The following is a 12,444-nucleotide window of genomic DNA, read 5'->3' as shown; positions in this document are numbered from 1 at the left end:
TACAATCATCCATGATATACAATCCACTGTCCACAGTATGATAACATAGTTATGCGTTCATCACCACAATCTATCTCTGAACATTTTCCTTACATCAGAAAGAACCAGAACAAGAATAAAAAATAAAAGTGAAAAAAAAACACCCAAATCATCCCCCCATTCCACCCCATTTGTCCTTTAGTTTTTATCCCCATTTCTCCACTCATCCATACACTAGATAAAGGGGGTGTGATCCACAAGGTCTTCACAATCACACTGTCACCCCTTGTAATCTACATTATTATATAATTGTTTTCAGGAGTCCAGACTGCTGGGTTGGAGTTTGGTAGTTTCAGGTATTTACTTCTAGCTATTCCAATACATTAAAGCCTCAGAGGTGTTATCTATATAGTGCATAAGAATGTCCACGAGAGTGACCTCTCGACTCCATTTGGAATCTCTCAGCCACTGAAACTGTTTCGTCTCATTTTGCATCCCCCTTTTGGTCAAGAAGATACTCTCAGTCCCACGATGCCGGGTCCACATTCATCCCCGGGAGTCATACTCTGCGTTGCCAGGGAGATTTACACCCCTGGGAGTCGGGTCCCACGTAGGGGGGAGGGCAGCGAGTTCACCTGTCGAGATGGCTCAGTTAGAGAGAGAGAGGGCCACATCTGAGCAACAAAGAGGTACTCAGGAGGAGACTCTTAGGCACCATTACATACAACTTTAGACTCTCCTTTGTGGTAATGAGCTTCATAAGGGCAAGTCCCATGCTCGAGGGCTCAGCACATCAAACCGCCAGTCCCAGTGTTTGTGACAACTTACGCTAGGGGATCAGCATCTCAAAGTTTAGAGATAGGCCTTACAATTCAGGGATAGAGTTAACTGCTATAAGAGCTTACAATCGAGGGACTATTACAATTATTGTGTCCATGTTAGGCTATGTTCTAAGATTCAATTCTCTCAGGTTTATTATTAATGGGAGGCCAGTAAATATTCATTTGGTTGTTTGTGGCACCCATGTGTAGTAGAAAACTGAAAGTTTGGGAAATCCATGTAAGTCAAGCTTTTAAAATACTTTAATTCAAACTCTAACCAAGAATTCAACTCTTGCTAATCAAGTTGTTTCCTCTGAAAGCATTCTCACTAGTGCCAGAAATCTCCAACTATAGAACAGAGCTGATGCCCTTTATAGCTGCCAGCTAGAAGTAGTCTTAGTGTAGCTTTTTTATTTTGACAATCATTTTATGATTGTTTCAATTTTTGTCAAGGTTGTTTAGAAAATTTGTAAGTAAAATCACCCAGTGTTTCTTATTCTTGTTTCATTTTCTAATAGTATATGTGTTCTTTTTTTCCTCCTGGAGTCCTCTAGGTTTGTTATTTGATCTGAATCTAGTTAGAAGAGTGAAAGTGGACTAATTCCAGTTAAAGACCTTTGTGAATATCTCTGAAAACAAACAAACAAACAAACAAAAAAAAAACAACCAAAAAAACAAGGGTATTGAATATTCTCATTATTGCTTCAGACAGAAGAGTCCCCTCCAGACAGCTAAGTATCTGTTCTTTGGAGAGATCTAGCAGGATACTTTAGAACTCTGGATTCAATCTGTCTGAATTTGAATCCAAATTTTGTACCTTACTGGCTTTGTAACATTGAGTAAGTTATTTCACCTCTCTGTCCATTGATTTTCTCATATAGAAATTAGGGAAAATAAAAGTTGCCTATTTCACAGGGTGGTAATGAGGACTAAATTAATGCAATTAAAGTATCGGATAATGGCACTTCTCACATAAAGTCCAATAGTTAACTTTGTTCAGCTTGGCATTTACCAAACCTACTTTTCTATCGCTTCTTTTAGTCATGTAAAACTTGAAAATTGCCTAAGAAAGTGTTGTCCTATAGAACCTGCTTTGGGAAACACTGTTGAAGTGTTTTTTGAGTGATACTCCAGTTCGACAAATATCTATGTATTGTCACCCTTGTTTTTGCTTTAGGATATTAGCCCAGCTGTGACTGATTTTATTGTCTTACCACTTCTGTTCCCTCAGAGTCACTAAATCCACAGAGTAATCAGGGCACTTGTGAAATAAGCGCAGTGCATTTCTTTCTAGAGCAGGACTGGGGGAACTTGGAATACAAATATGACTATAGAGTAAACATGTATTTATAATTTCAGGGAAGAACAGCAACAAAACTTTCTTCATTTGGGTAGGGGTGTCACAGGAGGAGCTGACTTTTATCAAACGAAATCTGCACAGTAAATTGCCCTTTACATTGAAGTGAGAAATGTTGGCCATGTTTAACATGCTGTAACTAGAACATTATTCAGATTCTGAAGTCAGTCTCGGCATCCCTTGTCCTGGATTCATTTCAAAGTGTGTAAGAAATAGAATAAAAGGTAATGTTAAAATTTTCAAGACAGCAACAAAAAATAAATCAATAACAACTTTCAGAACCCTAAAAGCTTTTACTTTTGAACATATTGTTTGGAAGCCTTATGCTTTACAGCTTATTGATTTTGAGGCAGTTAACAGATTGCCTTCAATATAGTTGTATTGAACTATATTCAATATAATCAAAACACAGATATAAATTATATGTTTTCCTCTTGTGGAGTTTCATCCATGGCCAGTCCTGGCATCTGCTGCACTAAGTATAGGTATGCCTTTTCCTTATATTCCTTGAGCAAGTTCACCTCTCTGTTCCTTAGTTTCCTTATATGTAAATTAGGGCTAATAAAGTTAATTATCTCATAGGCTGGTGTTCTGGTTTGCTAATGCTGCTGTTATGCAGAATACCAGAAATGGATTGGCTTTTATAAAGGGGATTTATTTGGTTACAAAGTTACAGTCTGAAGGCCATGAAAATGTCCAAATGAAGGCATCAACACAAGTATACCTTCACCAAAGGAAGGCCAATGGCATCCGGAAAACCTCTGTTAGCTGCCAGGCTGGCATCTACTGATCCCAGGTTGTGTTCCAGCTCTACTCTCAGCTTCTGTGCATTCTTCAAAGTCTCTCTCTTGGCAGCACTTCTTCTGTCTGTGAACACTTTTATAGGACTCCAGTGATTCAATGAAGACCCACCCTGAATGGGTGGGGTAACACCTGCATGGAAATTATCCAATCAAAGGTCTCGCCCACAGTTGATTGAGTCACATCTCCATGGAAACACTCAGAAGATTCCAACCTAATCAACACTAATATGTCTGCCCCCACAAGATTGCATCAAAGAACATGGCATTTTGGGGGGCATAATACTTCCAAACCGGCACTGGTGGTAGTGAGGATTAAATATCAAAATTATTCACTATAAGCCAAATAATAGTTAGCTATTGCCATTAGCAACTGCCCTATAGAATTATTAAAATAATTTTCCTTACTCTTCTCATTTCATTATCCTTTTTTTTAGCCAAAGAATTTATAGAGATTCCCAACAACAGTAAACTTGTGTTATTAATACTCCATCTACCAGATAACATTCATTGAGTGCTAAGCTCTATGAGGGTGAGAACTTTGAGGACTAGAGAGGTTAAGTAACTGGCCCAAAGTCAGACAGATGGCAAAGAACAGAGTCTGATTTTGTACTTAGGCTAATTGAAGAGCCTGTGTTCCTGTCTTCTCCCCCACCCTGGCCTTTTTTTTAAAGTAGTCTTTATATTAATCTCTTCTCAAAGTATCTAATTTCAACATGCTATTTTTTTCCTATTGGGATCCTACTGGCACACATCACTTAAATATTTTTTAACTTAAACATATGAATACACTAATTCTTGGGGTAGCTGGTGGTGGATACCTGAAACTATCAAACTACAACCCAGAACCCATGAATGTCGAAGACAGTTGTATAAAAATGTAGCTTATGAGGGTTGACAATGGAATTGGGAAAGCCATAAGGACCACACTCCACTTTGTCTAGTTTATGGATGGATGAGTAGAAAAATAGGGAAAGGAAACAGACAGACAAAGGTACCCAGTGTTCTTTTTTACTTCAACTGCTCTTTTTCACTCTAATTATTATTATTGTTATTTTTGTATGTGTGCTAATGAAGGTGTCAGGGATTGATTTAGGTGATGAATGTACAACTATGTAATGGTACTGTAAACAATCGAAAGTAGGATTTGTTTTGTATGACTGCGTGGTATGTGAATATATCTCAATAAAATGAAGATAAAAAAATTATAGGAATATAGCAAAATGATAGGGTAATTAGGGAAATGCGATTGCGGACTGTACATTTGCCATATTAAGGAATTTTTGTTAAACTTTTGGTATGATAATGGTATTGTGGTTATGGTTTTCAGAATGTTTATCTTTCATGGATATGCACTTTAAGGAAAAATTAAAATATGGCTGAGATTTGCTTCAAATAATCTGGGTGGGGAGGAGGGTAAGGGGCACTGGTGTGTGTATAAAAAATTATGCTGACCACATGTTGACAATCATTAAAGCTGGTGGTGGGCACATGAGGGTTTTAATTCTATTCTCTCTACTGGTGTGTATGTTTACATTTTTTCCAAAATAAAAAAATTATTAAATAAATAAATAAATAAATAAATACACTAATTCTTCTGCTACTTAATGTGGGGCCAAGGCCCTTTCTTTGAGTGTGGGTCTGCTAGTTGAGGTTTCACATCAGCTTTCTTGCATAAATAACATGGACAGTGCATAGTGTATGATTTCCCAGTTTCTTTTTCTTTAAATTGGAGTTATGATTTAATGATACCTGCTAGAGCAATCAGAGTGTAGACTCCTTCGAGATTTTTACGAGTAGTTTTCTAATCTTTTACAGTTGTTTCACCCACTCTTAATTTTCCATCGGTTTGTTGTCATGACTCAAGGTTATGGAAATTCCCCCCTTTTAATTTTTTTTTTTTTTTTAGTTTAAAAAAACTTTTTTACAAACACTGCCCTTAGAGCCCATGCTCTTAACTGTACTATACCACCTAACAAGGCACTTCCATGTCTGCTACACATGTTTCGTCAACCTAGTTCTCATTATCTTTTTAGATGTTGCTCCTCCTCAAGCCAAGCTCTTTTAGTGCATGTCCATCTTCATACCATTTTATATCCCATCGTTTCTGCTTAAAATACCTCCCTTTTTCAGCCTTCGACAGTTCAGCTTGCCCAATCCTTGTTGTCTTTCCTTGGTATCTTTACTTGGCTGGTTTCCACTGCACTTAGGTACTCATTATTCTTTGAAAGGAATTCAAGTGTCCCTTTTTATATGTGTTAACTCAATATAACTAAATTCTGTATTGTGAATTTTCTAGAAGTAGGTGGTTAATTTATTTGTGAAACCCAAGCCTTGGATTTAAAGAAATTTTAGCTGAAGATACTTCCGGATGTTCTCTTTTCTTGGAATTTGTCATACCTTCTTTGCTTCATACAAGTCACTAAACCTGCATCCAGTTTTATGGAGACGATTAATACCTTCTAGTATGAGTACTATCCTAAAACCTCATCTCTGCTTCAGCCCGTTTTTGCCTACCTGGCCTTTCTGAGCTCAGTAGAGGTGTTATTTCTCCTCTCTAAAGCTAAATTTCTTTCCCATTATCTCTAGAATCTTGCCCACACAATCATTTCCCTTCTTCTCTGGTTATCCTTAATCTTTCCATTTTTAAGAACTCCTGTTTTTCCTGTCTTTAGAATGGCACAATTTTATACTATCATTAGATCATATAAAAACAAATTTTGTCCCTATTTTCTAGCACTAGAATTCCTCATGAAATGATGTGAAACTCAAAACTTCCACTTTCCCTCTATCCACTATTTCATTGAAACCACTCTTGAAAATCATCTTTGATCTGTCTTAAACTGAATGGCCTATTCTCAACCCTCATACTCTTCTGCTTACGTTTTTGAGAGGTAGAGTTGTGTAATGGTTATAAACTGTACTGAAACGATACTGCCTGTGTTCTCATTTTGTCTGTGATACTTTCTATCCATATAACCTTGGGCAAGTTTCTTAATTTTTTTTTTTTGCCCTGGTTTCCTCGGCACTTGCAATCAGCATTCAATTCTTTGTTGAATCTCCAAACGGTCTTTTCTCTCAGCTCTAATCGCTCACCGTAGTAACTTCTGATATCCAATGTGCCAACTGTTGAAGAAAAATAAAACCAAAGATTGAGTGCTGAGTGGAAATATTTTGCTAACAAAGAGATGAGGTTTGAAGGAGGGGTAGTGGGATGGGTCTTTTAAAACCAAAAAAATGGCAGTGTCTCAGTTCCATATTAAGAAAGTAGAGTGTCTGAACAGTGCTATTGCTGGTGCTGTTGGGACTTGTTGATTAAGTAAGCATTGGTCCATAGCGGTCTCCCTTGGGTTGTGGCTTCCAGCTGCATTGAGGTGCCCAAGTCAGAATTTTGGTACCCAGTTAGCTCTCCATCACTGTCATCAAGCTAGGTGATCAAGTTAGGCTTTATCATAACCGATAGAAATTTTGACTTTTGTCCCTCCTGCCTAAGATTATTGTAAGATTCCTAGTTGGTCTCCTTTGATTCCAGTCTTTTCTAGCACTACACTGACTGTTTCTACCTTATTAGTTTTCCAAAATATGATTGTATCACTGTTATGATGTTACCCCATTGAATAAAGAACAGTAGTGCTTCTAGGTAGAGGTTAAAACTCCAGCAGACAAAATCCTAATGATAAATCTAGGACTTCTACTACACCATTGATCCTGTTGATGTTATTCTGAGTTATTCTTCCTATGTACCTATTCCCTGTTACAAAAGAATTAAGCTCTTGACATTTATTTCTTTTGGATTTCTTTCTCCTCCTCTGTTTTCTTTTCCTTCTCCCAAAAAACTTTTCTGAGGTGCTCAATAAATAGATGCCACAAATTATTTTATAGTCCACAGAAAATATTACCTTTGTGTAAGTTTTACTCCAGGTATGTTTTACTGCAAATTCATTTCATTGAATTGGGGGCTGCCCTTGTCACAACTTTCATTTTCAGTGTATTACAATAGGTTTTCAAATTGAATGTTAATTGCCTTGATTGTATAATTTTTAAAACTGTTAATTTAATAAAACTTCATTATTCTGGATTTAACTAATTAAGAATTTGTGAAAATTTTTTGTATATCAAACTGACCTTAAGCTCATGTCTGTCTTTTAAAAAATGATTTTAAGGCATTAGTAATCCAAATTCAGTGACCAAAAAAATTGGTAGATTTAAAGTAGTGTCATATGGAGAAGGGGACATACTATGGGAAAGGACTAAGGAGTCCGTTTACCCTGTTTACCCTGTTCAGCTCCAGCTGCAGTTAAGCTTTCCAAAAAAAAAATCTTAAAGTACCTGCTTAAATTTTTTAAGCTTCCTTTTCAAATGAATTGGGTACGAGACGCTGCTGTTTCCTTCGCGAAAAACAGTGTTATTAACCAGAAAATTAACATTTACCTGAAAGTAGCATTTGGCGCTGGATCAAGATGATCTCAATTGAAGTGATTATATGACTAAATAAATCTTAAAGTATATATGTAATTGTAATATTGTTGGTTTTAGAAGTTAAAGAAAACCTTTGTCTTTAAATTTGGTTCCTTGAAAAATTCTATAGATGGGATGTTACATTTAACTGTAGAACATAATCTTTGGCCATTTGGTTAAAAATAGGTGGAAAAAAATAGCCAAATCAGAAGTCACAATCACTTCTTTTTTCGTAGTGTGTTAACTGGGATCCTAAACTCAATTTTTAAAAATGTTAATGCTATTTTTAAAAATTTAAATCATAAAGAAATGTAAAATAGTGAGTCCCATTATGGGATTATATGAGTTATTGTTCTACAAGTTGCTGCTTCATGTAACAGTTTTCCATGCTGTCTTTTAAATTTCTTCATAGTAGAGTGAATTATACAAAACACAGTACCTATAGTAAAAGAATAAGACAGACTGATTCACCCCACTACTCTTCAGCTTCTTCATCTGTAAAATTGGAGACACAGTCAAGAAAGTGAAAAGACAACCCACAAAATGGGAGAAAACTTTGCAAATCTTACACCTGATAAGGGACTTGTATCTAGAATATATAAAGAATTCTTACAATTCAATAATAAAAAGACAGATAAACCAGTTTGAAAATGGGCAAAGGATCTGAATAGACATTTCTCCAAAAGAAAGCATATAAATGGCCTAGAAGCACATTAAAAGGTGCCTGACATCATTAATCCTCAGGGTAATGCAAATCAAAACCATAATGAGATACCACTTCACATCTATTAGGATGGCTAGAATCAAAAAGTCAGATTGTAAAGCAGGTTGGATGTGGAGAAATCAGAACCCTCATACAACCCTTGTACAACCACATACTGCTGGTGAGAATGTGAAAGGGAGCAGCTGCTTGGAAAAACAGTGGCTATTCCTCAAAATGTACAAAACAGAGCTACCATATGACCCAGCAGTTATGCAAGAGAAATAATTTACCCAAGAGAAATAAAAACATATGTCTCAAAAACTTGTTCATGAATATTTATAGCAACATAATTAAAAATAGCCAAAAAAGCAGAAATAACCCAAATGTCCATCAGTTGATAAGCAAAATGTGGTCCATGTCATGGCTTAGTTTGATAGCTTGCTTAGTTGTCTGTCTTCCCATTAGACAATTTTTGGTGGATGATAGTAAAGTAAGATTATTGCAATATTATTTGGCCATAAAAAGGAGTGAAGTTGCTGATATATGCTACAACATGGATGAACCTCAAAAACATACCAAGTGAAAAAAGCCAGACACAAACGGCCACATGATGTAAGATCCCATTAATATGAAATGTCCAGGATAGGGATATCTAGAGACCTAGAAGTAAATTCCTGGCTGCTTAGAGATGAGTGGGGATGGGGTGGGAGGAATGTGGTGGCTAAAGGGTTTGGAGTTTCTTTTTGAGGTGATGAAAATGTTCTAAAAATGACTGGTGATGGGTGCACGTAAGTGTGAGTTTGCAAAAAACCGTTGAATTGTACACTTTAAATGGGAGAATTGTGTAGTATATGAAATACATCTCAATAAAGCTTTTAAAAAAGAATAATAAATTTTAAAAAACATTTGGCACAGAGCTTGGCACGTTACTCAATAAAAGATTGTTTTTTATTACTTTGGGTAAGGAGTCATCAGCCTTTATAATGGTAATTGAAGCCATGAGATTGGACATTATCACCCAGAGACAATGTGTAGAGTAAGAAGTAAGAGAACTTTTGGCGAAGTCTTAAAAGGAGACTGAAGGGTTAAGAGCCAGAGAGAAAGGAAGAAGATCCCATTAATATGAAATGTCCAGGAAGCTGGGGTAAAATTGTTTCAAGAAAAGGAAGTGGCTACCTGGTATCAGATCCTGCAATGGGGGTGGGGGTTGGGGAGGGAAGTAAAGTAAGATTATTGACTGAACTGTCCATTACATTAAGCAACAACAAGATTGTTGATCATCTTGGGGAGCGCGAGTTCTGTGGAGCACTGGGAGCAGAAACCAGATTGTGTCAAGGAGATAGCAGTGAAAACAACAAACAGTTTGAATCCCTAGAAGGTTTGATATCCCTTTATGTTCTGGCCTAATTGAACTTTCTGCCTTCTCTTCTTGTCACTAAATCCCACCCCGCTGTCTCCACATAGACACCCTTGTGGGAGTGCCTTCCAGCTCTTGCTCATTCTTTCTTTTTATCTGTCTTACACCTGTGCTTGCTTTCTGGCCTCTCTTGCTCTCTCTAGCCCACCAGAATTTCTTGTAATCTCCCAGTAACCCTCACTCTCATGTAGGCCTTCAAGCTGGACGTAGCACTCCTGTACCTGTCCATGTCATGGCTTAGTTTGATAGCTTGCTTAGTTGTCTGTCTTCCCATTATACAATTTTTGGTGGATGATAGGGACTGGGTCTTGATCATGGAATGCCAGCAGCTAGCAGAGTACTAATTTAAATAGAGTGATGCATGCAGAGATGCCTAAGAGAGGAGGGAACAGTGACCAGAGGCTGTTTTACTAGACGGAGCTTGTAACAGACATGACATGTCTCAAGATGGTGGTGAGAGCTGTTGGGTTTTAGATGTGTTGAATTTGAGGCATGAATGGAAGTGCCCTTAGGGCATTGGAGATTTGTTATTGAGATTGAAAGGACAGAGTTGGAGAAAAAAATTTGTTAATCAGCAGCATAGAGATGATGATACTTTGAAAGTGGTTGATTTCTCTCAGGAAATTGGTAGGAATAGAAACCCTCAAATCCCAGCTTTGGGGAAGTGCTCCATTTAGATGCATTTTCTCCACTCATTGAGGATTACTTAATGAAGTAAACTACAATATAACAAACATTTTTAACTTACTAACTACAACCTTATTTTTAAAAGCGTTAGTTTTAGGGTGCTGCCTCTTATTGGCACCAATAATAAAGTTTTGGGTACCTGAGTCTGATGTAAACTCTTTTGAGCATGAACTATCCTAGGACATTTCATTAGAATCTTCAAACAGGGCAGTGCAGTCTGTCTTGGGAATCCCCCTTGCTCTGGGACTCAGGAGACATGCTTTTCCAACTATTCTGATTTATCTTGTTAGAAGTAATGACTTAAATTGTTAGGCTCCTTTTTGCTTGTGCACAAAAATAGATTTGTCACTAGGAGAGGCTAACTGCCAGGAAATAATTAAACGTTAACCTACAGCATCCATTTTTTTAAGTCATTGGGAATTTTCTTCTTAAGTCTAGAGTTCAGAAGTGTACAGATGCTTTCAAGACACTGTTTCTAGAATCATTTCCAAAGCTATTATCAACATTAAATGGCAGGGTATAATCTTTTTTTCCCCATTTTTTGAAGATTTTCTGTAATTGGAGAAGTAGGTTTTCAGAAAAATGGAGAAAATACCAGAGTTTCCCATGTAACCCACCTCACTTGCACAGCTTTCCCTGTTATCAGTACTTTACATTAGTGTTGTACCTGTGTTACAGTTGATAAAATAGTGTTATAATTATACTATTAACTGTAGTCCATAGTATACATCAGAGTTCACTGTTTGTGTTATATACTCCTATTATTGGTCTTCAAAATTTTATTCTAAATATTTGCAACCTAAAATTTCCTCATTAAACCACATTCAAATATATAATTCCATGGATTTAATTACACCCACAATGTTGTGCTACCATCACCACCATCCATCCATTACCAAATGTTTTCCATCATCCCAAGCAGAAAACATTGTACCAATTAAGTATTAACTACCCATTCCCTACCCTCACTCTAGCTCCTGGTAAACTGTATTCTAGTTTTTTACTCTATTAATTTGCATATTGTAATTATTTCATATCAGTGAGATCGTATGATATTTGTCCTTTTGTGTCTGACTTATTTCACTCAACTTAATGTCTTCAGGTTTCATCCCTGTTGTTGCATGTATCAGAACTTCATTCCTTTTTATGACTGAAAATATTCCATTGTATGTACATATCACATTTTGTTTATCCTTTCATCTGTTAGGCATTTGGATTGCTTCCATTTTTTGGCATTTGTGACTAATGCCACTATGAACATCAGTGTGCAAACATCTGTTTGAGTGCCTGCTGGAAGTGGAACTGCCTAGTCATATAGTAATTCTATATTTACCTTTCTGAAAAACTGCCAGACTCTTTTCCAGAGGTTGCATCATTTTGCATTCCCACTAGCAATGACTATTTCTCTACATCCTCTCCAACACTTGTTATTTTGTGTTGTTTTTTAATAGCCATTCTAGTGGATGTGAAATGGTATCTCATTGTGGTTTTGATTTGCATTTCTCTAATGACTAATGAGTTGAGCATCTTTTCATGTACTTATTGGCCATTTGTATATATTTTTTGAAGAGCTGTCTAAGTCTTTTGCCCATTTTAATTGGTTTATTTGTGTTTTTGTTGTTGAGTTGTAGGATTTTTTAGTATATCCTGGAAATCAAACCCATATTGAATATGTAGTTTCCAAATAGGTAGGTTATCTTTTTTATTTCATGATGAAGTCCTTTGATGCACAAAAATTTTTAATATTGATGGAGTCCCACTTATCTATTTTTTCTTTTCTTGCTCATGCTTTTGGTTTAAAATCTGAGAAACCATTGCCTAACAGGTCCCACAGAAGCTTCCCTATGTTTTCTTTGAGCAGTTTTCTAGTCCTGGTTCTTACATTTAGGTCTTTGATTCATTTTGAGTTGATTTTTGTAATATGGTGTCAGGTAGAGCTGCATCTTCATTCTTTTGCATATGAACATTCAGTTTTCTCAGCACCATTTGTTGAAGAGACTATTCTTTCCCCCATGGAATGGACTAGGCTTCTTCATAAAAAAAATCAGTTGGCCAAACTCAGCAGGTAAACTCCCTACATGGGACATGACTTCCAGCGGTGTAAATCCCCCTGGCAACATGAGACCTGACTCCTGGGGATGAGCCTGGAACCTGGTATTGTGGGATTGAGAAAGCCTTCTGGACCAAAAGGGGGAAGAGAAATGAAACAAAATAGTTTCTTT

The 12,444-nt window shown here is 36.7% G+C and overlaps 1 protein-coding gene across 2 annotated transcripts in view; it reads left to right on the top strand.

Moving 5' to 3' along the window:
- Positions 1 to 12,444, top strand: part of SPPL3 (signal peptide peptidase like 3) — a 209,185-nt gene that overhangs the window by 80,680 nt on the left and 116,061 nt on the right. The window lies entirely within an intron of this gene.

This window comes from Choloepus didactylus, chromosome 23 (genome assembly GCF_015220235.1).
Source record: "Choloepus didactylus isolate mChoDid1 chromosome 23, mChoDid1.pri, whole genome shotgun sequence".
Classification (NCBI taxonomy): Eukaryota; Metazoa; Chordata; class Mammalia; order Pilosa; family Megalonychidae; genus Choloepus; species Choloepus didactylus.
The sequence above is the reverse complement of the archived record's forward strand: the minus strand, read 5'-3'. Positions and strand labels throughout refer to the sequence as shown.